Source organism: Oncorhynchus tshawytscha, linkage group LG19 (genome assembly GCF_018296145.1).
Source record: "Oncorhynchus tshawytscha isolate Ot180627B linkage group LG19, Otsh_v2.0, whole genome shotgun sequence".
Lineage (NCBI taxonomy): Eukaryota > Metazoa > Chordata > Actinopteri > Salmoniformes > Salmonidae > Oncorhynchus > Oncorhynchus tshawytscha.
Window position 1 is genome coordinate 22,784,224 of NC_056447.1, and position 12,506 is coordinate 22,796,729.

The window sequence follows — 12,506 nt, forward strand, 5'->3', positions numbered from 1 at the left end:
TGACAATAGAAGTTAGTTCTTTTATGTACTCAATGTGATCACATTGTGCCTCAGTTATGTCTATCTGTCGGTCAGTCATAGGTCGAACACCTGGTGTGTTCATGGGTCATCCTGTTAACATCTCGTGAGGTGTACACCCAATACCTTTGTTAAGGCTGCTGCGCATTTTCACGAAGACAAGGGGCAAGCATTCCACCCAGCTCATTTTTGTGGAATGGCAAGCTTTTGCAAGCCCCCCTTTTGCATGCCAGACAAAAGACGTAGCCATAAGCCAGACCCAGGACAGAGAGCACATCCTCTCTCCCTCCACACTTGGTGATTGAGAATATCAGCCTGCTGCTGTTTCTCAAGATCAGTAGTTTAGGATGACAAACGACTAAAAATAGAATGCATGTGTGTGACAATGGGAAGCCACCAATTTGGCCACCTCATCAGCTATGCTGTTACCAATACTAGCATAATCACTCCTACCCGTGTGTGCCTCAACCTAATAGCCAATTTGTTCGGTTTTCGCATAGTTTCAATCAACTGTTCAACATAAGGTCTCTTTTTAATAGGTGTGCCTGTGGTATTAATAAACCCTCTTGCTCTCCAAACCCCACACCAGGATAGACAACCCCCAATGGCATATGCTGAGTCTGAGTAGACAGTAAGGGTCTTCCCTTCCCCCAATTTACAAGCTGTTTTCAGAGATAATAATTCTGCCTGTCACGCTGATAAATGTTCTGGTAGGGGCTGTATAACCTCAATATCACCTTCCACATCTACTACAGAAAATCCTACATGTTTCTGTCCTGTGCTTTGATCTATATACGCAGAACCATCAACAAACAGTACCATGTCAGAGTCAAGCAGAGGTTCATCAAACAAGTCTTTGTCCAGAATACATTCCTGGGCTGTTCCGTTACCCCTGTTACTGTTACTGATGATTTGCTCAGGGAAGCCCGGACAATTTGTCCAGGTTTGCCTAAATAGGAACAGTGAGCTCCAGTGTCTATTAGAAATGGTAGGTAATGTCCATTAACATTAAGAGTACTCATTGACTCTTCTCTTCCATCATTGAATTCGTACTGGGGACACTGGAGCAGGGGAGTCGGGCGCCCTGTTGGTGTTCTGATTTCCCATTGGACATGGCTGTCCTCTGTCATTAACTTGTCCTCCTTGTCCATAGGTAGGGCATAGGTGGCCCCTGGGGGGAATTTCCGGCCCCGGGTGAGTGGTACTGTGGCTGAGGAGCATACTGTTCAGTAGTGGGGTAGTACACTCCATGATGTGCATTAGTAAAGTTTCCTCTTCCTCTGCCAGGCTCAACATTTCCTCTGCCCCTGTTGTAAACCCTGCCTCTCATTTCCCCCACACTGCAAACTCACATGCCCCAACTTCCCACAGGTCCAGCATTGAGTGTTGTTCCAGTCACAAGGGGCTCTGGCGGGCCCACCTCTTCCAGTCCATGTTTGTGGGTCACCAAAAGGCAGAGTGTTGAAAAGCACATACCCTGCAGGCACCAGGTTCATGGTGACTGTGGGGGATCTGCAGGCTGTGGTTTTGGTGAGCCTGTAGAATCAACTTGAGCAGCCATCATATTGTGAGTAGAACCACCCCTTCCTATCTCGATCTGTGCAAGCTGGGCCTTCTTCAGTGCAGTGTCTAGTCCTCCTTTTCTTGATTTCTCATCAGTCTTTAGTTTCTTCCGGTTTCTGAACCAGTGTCAGATACTCTTCTTTCTCTCCTCCAGTCCTTCTTCTTCTCTCTTTCTGTCTTCCTTCCCTTCCTGCTCTCTGAATAGGTCACCCATGGATGGTGGCACATTGTACATGTATTTTACTTCTTTAGTAGTTAGTATGTTTTCTACAGGCAGTCAAATGTCTAGGGTCTTCCAGTCTGCTCCTTTTTGTAGAGTGAGTTGGGGTGGCAAAGGAAACTCCCTCCAGGGACTGTGCCTCCTTTTTTCATCCAATTCTATTGTTCTCATGCCGCTTGTTGTTGTGTCCTACACCTCTTTCATCGTAGTCCCCTTGAGGATAATTGTGGTTGCTTCTCCATTTTCTTCTGTCAGTGGTATGAGAGAGTAGATCTGTGTATAGTCACCCGGGGGTCCTCTGGGTTGAGTCTCATACGGCGGCGGAGCGGTGGGGAGTACTCCTGTTCTGCCTCTGTCCTGACTAATTTCTTTCCTCCCACACTCTAGTTTTATCTCCAGCTTAAGTTGGGTCATGGTAGCCTTGTTCATGAAGATCTGTCCTTCCAGAATCATCATTCCCATCACAGTTTCTGATACAAGGGTACTTTTCTTCTTCCCCATCTTTTTGTCCATTTATATTTTCTGAATTATCTCCTTGACTAAATCCAACCTAGTCTTGTTGAATGAACCATCCAGTGGATATCGGTTTTCTCCTTCCATTTCTGTCCAGACATGCCATTTCTTATAAGTTAATGTAAATTCCATAGCGGGAAACTTATTTAGCATATATTCAACAGGCGTGACAGGCTTCATTACTCCTATCTCCTCATTCTGGTTTGACAGTGCCATGGTGCTCCGGCTTTTTATTTAGATAGTCTGCGTGTAATGTGTTTTCTCATTTCTATAGGGTTACCCTAAAGTGGGTGTAATATGTATGAATATGCCTATATAAATTATTCTCTATCTCCTTTCAGTGTGTGTTAAACAGTGGGTGATACTGAAATCCTAATTATACACTCACTTAATGCAGGCTATAGTAAATGGTTCTACTAAACTCAAATATATTTCACACACGGGCCTCACAGAAACAACCGCATGATAGACTTCAATTCCTAATATTATATCTTAAGGGTGTAGAGTAACAGTAATATTATATCCACCAATGCCCCTGGTGAAAGCGTCACAAAGTAATTTTCTATAAAAATCTCTACAGAACACAACTTCCTTGTAATATTTTACTGGTATACTAAGGGTTGTACATTTCCTATACTGTCCAATGGTAGGAAAGTGTCACTAACAAATACGTTCAACCTTTTAATCAAATAACTTCTGTCCTACTCCTAACTTTTTATTCCACCATTGGGCAATTTCCCAATAAAACCGCCATAATCTGCAAGAACAAACAAATAAATAAAACATACAACATTCATAAATAATTCAATTCATTATTTAGGTCATTGTCCCTGAATTACCTCCCAAAATAAAATAGATGATTATCGATGAACCACCTCTCCAAAATAACTAGTATTTGGGTAATTGTCGATGAATTACCTCAACAGAATCATCCTACCTCTCCGGAGTACTATATTTATTAATCAATGATTCATTCCATTCATTCCACCAATAGCCAGTTATGTAATATCTCCAATCTAGAATTCGACTATGTCATATTCAAAGTTTATGTATATATTTTAGAGTGAGTGAGGTGCCACTTACTTGTTAGGGGGAAAACACACCAGTGAATGTCAATTAATTACAGACTTAGATTACACAAGTGTCTGCTTACCTTGTTCAATTTGGAGCTCTGGCACCATGGTGTGGAATCTCCTCCAACCGGGGTGGACACTCACTCCTGGCAAGCTCGCCAAATGTTGGGATAGGTTCCTTGTTAATCATTGGCTTATTGCTGAAATCAGCAATCAGACAATATCCTCTTTAAGTAAATAATCAAACCTGTATTAATGCAATTGCAGACAAGTTGATAATGGAAATACAGCACGTATGTTTCAGAGTAAGTTCTGCAAAATAAAAAAGGTAAAAGTTGCTTCAACCTCTCTGGGATATGTGAGACGCTCCCACCTGGCCAAAATCCAGGGAAAATGCAGAGCACCAAATTCAAATAAATTACTATAAAAATCTAACTTTCATTAAATCACACATGCAAGATAGCAAATTAAAGCTACACTTGTTGTGAATCCGGCCAACATGTCCGATTTCAAAAAGGGTTTTCGGCGAAAGCAAACGATGCTATTATCTGAGGATAGCACCTCCGTAAACAAAGAGAGAAACCATATTTCAACCCTGTAGGCGCGACACAAAACGCAGAAATAAAAATATAATTCATGCCTTACCTTTGACGAGCTTCTTTTGTTGGCACTCCAATATGTCCCATAAACATCACAAATGGTCTTAATTCCGTCGATATATATCCAAAATCTCCATTTATTTGGCGCGTTTGATCCAGAAAAACACCGGTTCCAACTTGTGCAACGTGACTACAAAATATCTCAAAAGTTACCTGTAAACTTTGCCAAAACATTTCAAACTACTTTTGTAATACAACTTTAGGTATTTTTTAACATAAATAATAGATCAAATTGAAGACAGGATGATCTGTGTTCAATACAGGAGGAAAACAAACTGTAGCTAGCTTTCTGGTCACGCGCCTCTAACAGTACACTTCAAGTGACCCTCGTTCAAGATGGCTGTACTTCTTCATTACACAAAGGAATAACCTCAACCAATTTCTAAAGACTGTTGACATCCAGTGGAAGCGATAGGAACTGCAAGAAGGTCCCTTAGAAATCTGGATTCCCAATGAAAAATCATTGAAAAGAGTGACCTCAAAATAATTAAATCTGAATGGTTTGTCCTCTGGGTTTCACCTGCTAAATAAGTTATGTTATACTCACAGACATGATTCAAACAGTTTAAGAAATTTCAGAGTGTTTTCTATCCAAATCTACTAATAATATGCATATCTTATCTTCTGGGGATGAGTAGTAGGCAGTTGAATTTGGGCATGCATTTCATCCGGACGTGAAAATATTGCCCTGTCACCAAGAAGTTAATATACTTGCAGTCAACCCTGAAAACCTCTTAGGGATCCCTTAACGCTCCAATCCCATTTGTGGGATAGTTTTGACAACATCCGGTGAAATTGCAGAGCGCCAAATTCAAACTACAGAAATATAAATGTTCAACATTCACGACAATATAAGCGTAATACATCAAAATGAAACTTAAAGAAGAAAGGATCTAAACCATCTGACCCAGATGTTTTTTGGGGTCAAGTTTAAGGAGGTCCTTTCGACTTGCGATAACTCTCTGTGGTTCTACATCAATAGCTGTTAAATAGTCCGAAAATGTCGGAAACATTCACTTGCTTGACCATGCTGTAGGTATTATGACACAAGGCGAGACCCATATGCAGACAGAGGAGGCAGATGGTTGGAGTTTAAGATATTTAATAATCCAAAAAGGAGTAGGCAAGATTATGGTCGTGGACAGGCAAAAGGTCATTACCAGTTCAGAGTCCAGGAGGTACAGAGTGGCAGACAGACTCAAGATCAATACAGGCAGAATAGTCAGGCAGGCACAGAGTCCAGAACAGGCAAGGGTCAAAACCGGGAGGACTAGAAAAATGTGAATAGCAAAGGCAGGAGTATGGGAAAAACCGCTGGTTGACTTGGAACATACAAGACGAACTGGCACAGAGAGACAGGAAACACAGGTATAAATACACTGGGGGAAACAAGCGACACCTGGAGGGGGTGGAGACAATAACAAGGACAGGTGAAACAGATCAGGGTGTGACAGTAGGTCATGTAACTGTTTGTTAAATGCAATATACTCCAACTTCACCAGACAGATGTTGCTCTCCGGTTTTGTGATGAAAGAAAGGTGTGGTTGAATATCTGGTCTCGGCCTTAGGCCTATACATCACCATCGCAAAGCATATGACTTAATAACAGGTTATAGAGCAAACAACACAATTATCACAATACATACAGTACCAGTCAAAACACATAGGTTGTAATATGGCTTTTTTTCTGGCTTGGCTTCCCCAGTAACTTTACCCACACACTGCTACTGTCACACCCTGATCTGTTTCACCTGGCTTTGGATTTGTGCACTACAACATCCTGCCCAGCAAATAAAGAACAATCTCCCAAATGTACTGGTCCTGAGTATATGAGCTAATCATTTAATAATACACAACCCATAGCTTAGCTAATGTCATTTTCTATTAAAGAGAAAATTAACATTGTTTTAGTGAACATGTCCTGTAACCTAGTGTCAGGCTTCTTGCATTAAGTCAACGAAACAGGATTTGGAAAGATACTACCTGTACCTAACCTCTTCATTAGTCCTAAACATGCCAGAACCAGTGTGGGACTAGGAGCCTCTTGAAGAGCTCCTCTCCTGTCACGTCCTTGCCTCACTTTGATGTAATATTGATGTAATATTCGCTGGATTCACAGGTGCTCTAGAGAAAGGCCGAAAGAGAAAGGCATTAAGGTGAGAGACTGACCTCACATCTCAATGAGAACATTTAATTTTTCACAGTTGCACTCTAAAACCTGACAAACAGGGTCAATTCAAAAAGAGCCAATCATTTTCTCCCCAAAATGTGATAGTGGTGCCACTTTAAGATCACACTCATGCCCCTGAAAAAGTCTTAGTTTCTGGAGATTACACATATCCCCTGACAAAGCAGCCCTTGGAGTGGGAACAGAGATGTGGCTGTGAAGATTAGTGCAGGGCCAACCACAGCACAGATGAGAATGATACAATCTGAACATCAGACAGAGAAAGCGCTTTGAAAAGTGTCCTTCACTCGTTCGTTCCCTGTGATATGTCTCACAGGCTTTGGAGGAGTAAATCCTTGTGCAGAACTATCGATAGATTTTAAAGTCATTAATATGCTACATTACAGAAATAGCATCCCTGCTGATTGTATGGACTGTAAGTAGATCAAGGTTCAGGTTATGCTAAGACATACATGTAACAGAGACCCTCATCTTTCAAAATGTTAGCATTAGAAATATTACTTGATTGACTTCTAAAATGATGACTTGCCTCTCTAGGCTATATAATCAGTATTATATAGACATGACCCAAGGCACCACATCATTTTTAATCATCGACAGAACTCAATTCACCAACCCTGAGCACCCACTGCCAACTAATCAAGTCAGACATAACTCATAATTCCGGAGACAAACATGCTAGAGTTAGAAATTATCATATTCCTTGCTCAATATTTACCCACATCCCATGTAAATCTATAGGACATTGCCATAGTGTGTAAAGATACATAGACAGAGATGTAAATGTTGCAGCTTAGTTTGGCATTTATACTCTCCACAGGGACGCTAGTGGAGGAGCGACTTAATCCTGATATTATTCTAATCAGACCAGCAGCTTTCAGGACCATGTATACACTAAGACTTTTCTGTCATTTCAAGAGTTAAACACAGGGAATTCACAGTAAAATACCTTAAATGTGTTTTACAGAATTAATGCCTTTGATTGCACTGCATTGTGGGTAAAATGCTGTTATTAACTGTAATTGGAAGCCTCGTAAAATTACTCTAACATACTGTATTTTTTAACAGTAATAGCTTATGCCTACTGTAGATTCACATTTTCAGTTTCAGGTGCCAACCTTACGCTGTTAGGTGACACACATGAAGCAAAAATGTTTTATATAATTTAATTTCTTGCATGCTTTGTAAACAACAGGTGTAGACTAATAGTGAAATGCTTACCTTACAGATCCTTGTCCAACAGTACAGAGTTAAAACTAACAACAAAATATTATAGTGACATGAAGAATAAATACACAATGAATAACAATAACAAGTCAAAAACAACATCCAATACTCTGTATGTAATTATTGGCGGAGAGTCACTTCATATTTTTAGATATACTGTAGGCCTACCGTAGGCAACACAAGTATCACTAGTGTTGAGTAATGTGGTGTAGGTCTTATCTTTTTAAAGAGCATATTGAAGTTAGAAGCAATAGGATTTGAAGCAATAGGCTACAACTATTTTAGCACCATTTCGCGCTGTTCTGAGACAAGCATGGGGCTGGTCTTGTTAAGTATTCAGACCCCTTGACTATTTCCACATTTTGATACATTACAGCCTTATTCTACATTGGATTCAATTGTTTTTTTACCTCATCAATCTACACAATACTCCATAATATCAAAGAAAAAAAATGTTTTTTAGAACATTTTGCAAATGCACATAAAAACTACTGAAATATCACATTTACAGAAGTATTCAAACCCTTTACTTACTACTTTATTGAAGCACCTTTGGCAGCGATTACAGCCTCAAGTTTTCTTCAATATGAAGCTACAAGATTGGCACACCTGTATTTGAGGAGTTTCTCCCATTCTTCTCTGCAGATCCTCTCAAGCTCTGTCAGGTTGGATGGGGAGCGTTGCTGCACAGCTATTTTCAGGACTCTCTAGAGATGTTTGATCGAGTTCAAGTCCGGGCTCTGGCTGGTTCACTCAAGGACAATCAGAGACTTGTCCCGTAGCCACTCCTGCGTTGTCTTGGATGTGTGCTTAGGGTCATTGTCCTGTTGGAAGGTGGACCTTTGCCCCAATCTGAGGTCCTGAGCGCTCTGGAGCAGGTTTTCATAAAGGATATCTCTGTACTTCGCTCCATTCATCTTTCCCTCGCTCCTGACTAATCTCCCAGTCCCTGCTGCTGAAAAACATCCCCACAGCATGATACTGCCACCACAATTCTTCACCATAAGGATGGTACCAGGGTTTCCTCCAGATGTGACGCTTGGCATTCAGGCCAAATAGTTCAATCTTGGTTTAATCAGACCAGATAATATTGTTTCTCATGGTCTGAGAGTCATTTAGGTGCCTTTTGGCAAACTCCAAGCAGGATGTCATGTGCCTTTTACTGAGGAGAGGCTTCCGTCTGGCCACTTTACCATAAAGGCCTGATTGGTAGAGTGCTGCAGAGATGGTTATCCTTCTGGAAGGTTCTCACATCTCCACCCAGGAACTCTGGAGCACTGTCAGAGTGACCATCTGATTCTTGGTCACCTCCCTGACCAAGGCACTTCTCCCCGGATTGCTTAGTTTTGCCGGTTGGCCAGCTCTAGGAAGAGTCTTGATGGTTTGCAAATTCCTTCCATTTAAGAATGATGGTGGCCACTGTGTTCTTGGGGACCTTCAATGCTGCAGACATATTTTGGTACCCTTGCCCAGATCCTTGCCTCAACACAATTCTGTCTCGGAGCTCTACGGACAGTTCGCTTGACCTCATGGCTTGGTTTTTGCTCTGACCATGCACTGTCAACTGTGGGACCTTTTAAAGACAGGTGTGTGCCTTTCCAAATCATGTCCAATCAATTGAGTTTACCACAGGTGGACTCCAATAAAGTTGTATGTTGTTTCATAGCAAAGGATCTGAATACTTTGTTTTTTAAACAGAAAACATTTTTAAAAAACTGTTTTTGCTTTGTTGTTATGGGTTATTGTGTGTAGATTGATTATGATTTTTTACATTTAATCCATTTTAGAATAAAGCTGTAACGTACCAAAAGGGGTCAAAAGTTGAGGGGTCTGAATACTTTCCAAATGCACTGCATGTATTAGTAATATCCCTAGCCGCTCATTTGTGGGGGCTCTTCCGGGATATTATATTATTGTTTTCCTTGAATGATACCGGTATATGTTGCATACTTATTAACCATAATTGCTCAACTTTTATGCTGAGTCACTGTACTGAATGCAAACTGCTAGTTGCTAGTGCTGTGTTTTTTTCTCTCACTCTCGCTGCCTAATTAAGTATACAACATGGAGGAAGATGAGATTGTAGCCTGGAGCACTGAGCAAATAATAGTTCCACTGAGTAATGTATCTATTGAAGTGACAGATGAAGAACTAAACAAAGACTTGAGTCATGTCAAAGCTTTTGGGAAGGTTTTGGTGCCCAATCAATGCTCATATTCCGCTGGTAAAAAGCAGCAAATCTTGGTTGAGATATCACATGACGTAAGACAATAGTGTCAGATGTTGTAGGGATACCTGGGGAGTGTCACAAATTCTAACAATGGTGAGTGGAGGAGTCAAGCGCAGAGAGCAGGTAATTCAGTTCGTGGATATTTTATTCCATAGACTGTGGAGCCACGACATGCAAAACACCAGGGCGCATGAAACAACCCGTCCCAAAATACAACGGACTAAACTGTCCGGAAAAAATACTGATTACACTCATACACCAGATAACAGAAAACAAGCCCGCACAAATACCCAGCGGGCCTAGTGCCCTTAAATAGCCTACAAACAAACACTAACTCAAAACAGGTGTACCCAATAAACAGAAACAAACGGAAAGGGAATCGATGGCAGCTAATAGGCCGGCGACGACAACCGCCGAGCGCCGCCCGAACAGGAAGAGGCACCATCTTCGGCGAGATTCGTGACAGGGAGGTTGGTCCCTGGCCTGTGCATGTCATTGTTACATCACCTGTATCGCCTGCTGATTGTGAATATTTCCAGTCTAAGCTGCTGTATCTTCTGAGGAATAAAGAGAAGATTGTTGCTGATGTACAAGTCCTGCCCTTGCTGTTGATCTAAACACTGAGCTGGTTAGCGCCATTATCTCATTGGTGGAGAAATGTCACAGTGTGCCAACTGATATACTACTGTAAGCTACGCATGTTCTCTGGTGTGAAGTCTACTCCCAGTAGAGAAGAGGAGCATGATCCTTGGGCTGAGCAGCTTTCACCCCAGTTGCTGCTGTAACCATATACTGCAAGCTAACAGTGAAATGGAGCTGCTGAGAAAATAACAGAATCATTTGAAAACTGAGATGACTCATCTTATGTCTGCTGCTGTCACCACAAGTAAGCCTGACGCATACTCTCAGAAGATAAATTCTGCTTTCAAAGTCAGACAGAAGAATGCTTATCCATCTCAAGGCCCTACCAAGGGTGAAGGTAGACTTGATATCTTCTGTTATAAACGTGGAGAGGATAGACACTTCAAATGAGACAGGGCAAAGAAAATCTGAAGAAATTCAACAAGAGTCTCATCAGCCAGAAACAGTCAATGGGAAACTACAAGGGACCCAGTATTGGAGCGATCTGACATCCCGTTGAAGATACGTTCCACCAAGTGCAGCAAGAAACATGCAGAAATTAAAGTCGTACTACCTACTGGCTTAGTGGGCCCTAGCACTGTTGTTCCCGTACAGATTTAAGGCATCTATACTAAAACTTTACTTGTTAGTGGATCTCAGATTACTTTACTCTCCAGGTCCTTTTACAAGTACTTGACGCATCTGCCATTAAAGCCTATTGAACACTTAAAGATTAGCTCAGAGCAATACCCCTACGATGGCTATTTGTCACTGAAGTTGAAGTTCTTAAGATCAGTAGTAGGTGTAGCGAAGACTATTGATGCACTTGTGTTGGTATTTCCAGACTCGGCCATGACAGTCGAAGTCTCTATGCTGGTTGGTACCAACATTTCTGTGGTGATATGGCTGATGACGGCCTGCGAAGAGAAAGGAGGTGAAGACTTCCTGAGCACACTACGAGTTCATCCTGAGAAATCCCAAATGATGTTTATGACGAGAAAAGAGGAACAGTATGGTTCTCACAGACAAAGCCAGTAACATTGCTACCTGGTGGAATAACAAGACTCACCAGAATTCCAAAGTTTCCTGGATCACCTTGTACCCAAACCATCCTGGTGGATAGGCCTGACGAATTCCAATTTCCAGAAGATTCCCGGTGTCCATAAGAACTTCTTGTGAGACCTGAAATTCAGACATGCATAACAGTTGCAGTCAGGAATGTGTTATTGCAGGAAATCACCTTAAAAACTTGGCATGCCCATTGCTTACCTGTTTCCTGTAGATATAGCTCCTGATCCTGATGCCCCTGAGGGGATAAGCTCAACTTACCTGAGAAGCTGACTACTTCCTCATTCGACTTTGGTGATATACCTGTATCTGAAGAGTGGAAGAAGAGGTTTTAGCTGATAAGATGATGGAACGAAAATAAGTTCTCAACTCATGAGATTGATGTTGGTTGTTCCAAGAGTACTCACCATAACATCAGAGTCACTGATGACACATCATTTAGGGAGAGGTCTCGGCGGCTTGCCCCAGCTGACAAGGATGATTTGAGAAAGCACCTGAAAAATGCTGAAATAATTTCTCAGTCAAGTAGACCCTGGTGATTGTGGTGATGAGGAAGAAGAACGGAACCATACGAATGTGTGTGGAATATAGAACACTCAACAGACATACAGTTCCTGACCAATACCCATTTCCACTGATTGAAGACACACTGACCAATTTGAATGGAAGCAAATGGATCATGTTGGATCAAATAAGTCGATATTATCAAATTCCGATGACTGAAGGTGTCAAAGAGAAGAATGATTTCATACACTGAGTATACCAATCATTAGGAACACCTTCCTAATATTGAGTTTAAAATGTAATGATATTTTAGTGATATTGAAATTGTATTTGGTTGTCAAATCAACCAAATATCAACATTTGAAGGAGATGAATCCTCTGATTAGATAGTTACAGGTTTCAGGTTAGAGAGTGAATTTCAGAAACATCGATTTTATTCTATAAGTACTTTTTATTAAGTTAAGCAATAAATGGTAAATGCAATTTCCGTATATACGGGTTCGCTGTAACACCACGCAGGGTAGAACAGAGAACTGGCCAACACACTAATATTATCTTCTAAAATACTCTGACAGAAGTAGTTCCTGCTTCCGAGCTGCCCAGTCAGAGTAGAGACTGGGCG